Below are 5000 nucleotides of genomic sequence, written 5' to 3' on the forward strand. Positions count from 1 at the left end.
CCTTTATTTTTTAAACCCCTCACCACCATTTGTAAATCAAAATCCCCCCCACAGTTCAGTAAATCCCTTATTCTAATATATCCCGCTTTCGACATAGCTTCACACTTAATTACCCTCTCCCCATTTTTAAAATACGGGCTCGAGAGGAAGGGCAGTCGTAGCACTGACCCTCTCGTTCCGCACTCTGGTACAGTCCAGGATGAAACCTGATACCACGCACTGAGTACTTCCTGGAAAAACCGTGGCAAGTGTTTAAATGAATCCGGGTTATTGATCTGGTACAGGTTGTCCTCGTTGTAGAGTCCAAAACTGCACAGATATTGTTTGAAGTGGTTTTTCCAAACTACGTTCCGGTTCTGGTCCATAAATTTGCCTATCAATTTGACTCTTAGTGCTACTTTTTTTGTAAGTAAATCAATCAAAGCTAGCCCCCCCTGATCTTTAGCCCCTATTATTGTTTTGTGAGCTATACTCGCTGCTTTGTTTTTCCAAATAAAGTCCCTAATGGTCTTTGAAATCTCCTTAAAGGCCCAGTCCGGAAGCGTACAAGTACTCAGCGCATGATTCACTTTGGACAACACGAGAGCATTTGTTACGGCTACCCTTCCTCTCAACAATAGACCCCTCGCTTTCCACAAATTCAATGTTTTTTTAATTTTACCCACCACCTCTTTCCATGTTACATCATCACATTCATTCTCATTTTTCCCCATATTCACTCCCAACACTTTTCTTCTCTCACACACCGTTTTAAATCCCCACTTATTAACTAGATTGGATTCCTTACCTAGTAACATAATTTCTGACTTATTTTCATTTACTTTTGCCCCAGATGCTCTTTCATAAGTTTGTACATGTTTTAATATCAATTCTATATCCTCCTCTCCTTTTACCATTATATTCACGTCATCTGCATACTGTATTATTTTTACGTTTTCCTTACCTATACCTTTTATGTTTACGTCTTCCGATATCAGTGCTGCCAGCGGCTCTGCTACCAAGCTGTACAACAGCGCTGACATCGGACATCCTTGTCTCACTGACCTTGATATTTTAAAAGAATCAGTTAGTTCCCCGTTACATTTTATCTTGCTTTCCGCTCCTGTATACAACATATTTATCCATTCTCTCATTCTCTCCCCGAATCCAAACTTCTCTAACACCTTCCCCATGAACCCGTGATCTACTCTGTCAAAAGCTTTATTTAAATCAATCCCTAGCCATATTCCCCCCTCCCCTTCCATATCCCTGACCGTCTGTTTTATTGAAATGATTGAGTCTGCTATGTCTCTGTTTGGTATACTGTATGATTGTGTTTGTTCTATGATTGTTCCTATTACCTCCCTGATTCTATTGGCTATTGTTTTCGCTATGATTTTGTAGTCTGTGTTGAGTAGGCTGATTGGTCTGTAGTTGTCCAGATTTTTATTGTCCCCCTTGTTTTTGTAAAAAATAGTAACCACCCCTTCCCCTAAACTTTTTGGTATATGTTTCACTTTTTCCATATATTTACTCAATTTGTTCACCAAGGGCACCAGCTGCTCTTTGAAAGCTTGGTAGAATTCCGCAGTTAGGCCATCGCTCCCAGGACTTTTGTTTTTGTTTAACCCCTCTAAAGCACTTCTGATTTCTCCCTCTGTAAACTCACAATCACACCACATTTTATCGTCCTCGCTTAGTTTTTTCTTTAAGGCACCCAAAGCTCTGTTCACACTCACGCTATCACACTCCTGTCTCGAAAACAGGCTTTCATAATAGCCCTTTACTATTTCTAAAATTCCCTTTTTATCTGTCACACTTTTACCTGCTTCATTTAATAATTTGTTTATTTCTGTTCTTTTTTGTTTTTGTTTTTCCAGACCTAAAAAAAAGGCTGTACTCCTCTCCCCCTCATACATATATTGTATTTTACTCCTAATGGCTGCACCCCTACTCTTTTTAAGTTCAATCACTCCCAACTGTTCTTTTAAATGTATGTATTTTTCGACATCTACATTATCTACACTGTCAAGCGATGCTATTTCCTCACTTAGTTGTTTTCTCAAATTCTCTTCCTTTCTATTTTCTCTCCACTTTTTCTCTTTACTATAATTGATACACTTTTTTTTAATTCTGACTTTTACACTATCCCACCACACATTCATATCTTCACTCTCATTCCACTCATATCCCACATCATTCAACAATCTTTCCATACTTTTCACAAACATTCCATCATCCAGCAAGCTTGCATTAAAGCACCATATCCCTCCTTTACGTACATTCGTTTCTTTTCTAAACGTGATTTCTATTCCAGCGTGATCGCTCCACATATTAGTTTTATATTCAACTTCTTTAATCCACCTCACTACCTCGCATGTCACCAAAGCATAATCTATTCTAGATTGTTTTAATCTATTCAGTACAATTTGTCTCCTGGAGAACACCCTCTCCCATGGATGTAGCAATCTCCAAATATCAATGCATTGTTTCGTTATCATTATATCTTTAAGTGTCCCCCTGCTCACATCCCCCTTAAACACATTATTTTTTGACACATCGGTGGGTGTCATTGCCACATTAAAGTCACCGATTATTATACAATTCCTTTCCCACCATTTGCTTATTGCAATGAAGAACGTTTTCCTTTCTTTTTCTCCATTCGGTGCATATATATTTATGATTCTTATATTTTTCGTTTCATACACACAGTCTATTACTATTATTCTTCCTTCTTTGTCTCCATAAACCAAATTTACCCCTGTTACCCGACCCGTTTTGACTAAAACCGCCACTCCTCTCGCCCTCGACATGCCATTGGAGCAGAAAATATGGCCCACAAAGTCTTTTTTTATGTCTTCCACCAGGGAATCATCCCACCTGGTCTCCTGCAGGCACAAAACGTCATTCTGCAAGGAAAGAATCGCATGTCTTTTTTCTTTGTTCCTTAGTCCATTCACGTTTATCGAAAATAAATTAAAGGCCATTATCATAAAAATAAAAACAAAAAAAAACGGATTTACAGGGGTTATTGTCAGTCATTATTTGTCCTTACATTTCAATTTTTTCACCAACTTTTTTCGTTGTCCAAGACTTAGTCTTTTTTGCGCACTCGCCAGTTCACTCACATCCATTTCGCTGTCCGTTTCATTGGGACTGGTGCTTTTACCCGTATTATTTAGCGTGATTTTTCTCCCTCCCGCCTGTCCAACACCACTCTCAGGCATCTCCCTCCCCTCTGTGCTCATGCTTACCCCCGGGTCTTCTGCCACGTCCCTTCCGTCTCCTTTTTTCCCTCTCTCGCTCGTTTTTCGCTGCTTCTGCTGTCCTCCCTCTCCAGCCAGCTCCGGCGTCTCCAGCTCGCACTCTGACGCCCGTTCTCCTCCGCTCCCTCCGCTCTGCTCCATTTCTCCGTCACTGTTCTCGTCTTCTCTGATCTCCTTCCTGCTTGCTCCGATCACCTCCTTCTCCTCCGCCTCCTCCTCGTACACCTCCTCCGCCTCGTCTTCATCCTCGTACACCTCCTCCACCTCGTTCTTGCTTTCCTCTCCGTTCTCACACTCACATTCATTTTCTCTTTTTTTACAGTTTGTGCATTTTGTGCTGTTCGCGCTGCACTCTCGCGCAAAGTGTCCCTGCACCCCACAGTTGTGGCACATAAATTCTGGACACTCTCTCAGGATGTGTCCCGGCTGGATGCACATCCTGCACACTTTTTGTTGTCTATCATGTATTACTCTAAAGTATTCGTTCCCCATCACAGTGTTAAACTTTGTGGAGTAAGGGAGTGACTGTACCTGGTCATTAAATCTGACCCGGACAAACCTCGTTCCGTCAGCTATCATTGTTCCAGGCCACATTCTGCGTTTTATTGGTGATGTCGGTTTCACTCCCCATCCCGTCAGCTTCCAAACTATTTCTTCATCTGTGATATACGCTGGCAGGTTTAAAAAAGACACCACCAGCTCATCATTATTTAGTTCTCTCGCCACGACTCTGGTCTCTCCGATTTTAAATCCATCCAGCAGCCTTTCCTTTCCTTTAATGTTGCTCACCGTCACCTCCAGTTTTTCAGGTCCCAGGGTTCTGCACGCCAGCAGGCCCCCACAGATCATTTTTATGTTGCTCATGACGTGATTTAGAGGAACTTTGTCTCCCACCATTTCAATGTTTAGTGTTAGTTTTCTCTCAAAAGACACTTTTGCTTCCTCTTTTTCTGCTCTCTCGCCACCTCTCCCATTCTCTGCATGCGGAGCAATCAGCCCGCCGCTCCTCTCTCTTCCTCTCTCTCCGTCATCCATTCTGTTCCCCGTTTCATTTGCCGTTTTCATCCGTCCTTTTTGTCCGTCGTTCTTCTCGTTGTCGTTTAATCCATTCCTTTGTTTCAGTGCCATGTTTGTTTGTTCACGTTGTTGTCCGTTCTCTTTTCCTTTTTCCATCTCTCCAGTCCGTGGTCCTGTCATCTTTGTGATCCGTCCGTGTGAGTTTGCTCGCGACATACGAGCAAACATTCACAAAAAACAAAAATTCTTCACAAAATTGTGGAAAAAAAACAGGAAAAAAAGGTGAAAAGAAAAACGATCCCCCTAACAGTCAGTGACTGCTGGGGGACATTCACTCACAATCTGAGGTATTTAAATAAATCCAAAGCGCATCCAAAAAACAAACAAATTAGTCCAGCTGTCCAGCTCAGTACTGACACGTCAGCTCTCCTTCAGCACCACACAAACTCTGACAGCAAAAGGGGCGTGTTCAGGGTGGTATGGCCGTAAGCCATTATTGTGTGCAGAAAGGGGCCTTTTAAAGATGTCATGCCCTTGATTCTGGCTGAATTTTTGGACATGTGAATATGTCTCTCTATCATAAAAAAAAAACATATGATCAAAAAAATGAAACAGCTTACAGCATCTGGTATTCCACAGGCAGTCTCCCATCCAAGTACTAACCAGGCCCGACCCTGCTTAGCTTCCGAGATCGGACGAGTTCAGGGTGGTATGGCCGTAAGCCATTATTGTGTGCAG

The 5000-nt window shown here is 42.0% G+C and overlaps 1 pseudogene; it reads right to left on the reverse strand.

The window, feature by feature from the left end:
• Positions 1-4875: 4875 nt before the first annotated feature.
• On the reverse strand, positions 4876-4985 carry LOC132985755 (5S ribosomal RNA; annotated as a pseudogene).
• Between the last annotated feature and the right edge of the window lie 15 nt (positions 4986-5000).

Source organism: Labrus mixtus, chromosome 12 (assembly GCF_963584025.1).
Source record: "Labrus mixtus chromosome 12, fLabMix1.1, whole genome shotgun sequence".
NCBI classification, from domain to species: domain Eukaryota; kingdom Metazoa; phylum Chordata; class Actinopteri; order Labriformes; family Labridae; genus Labrus; species Labrus mixtus.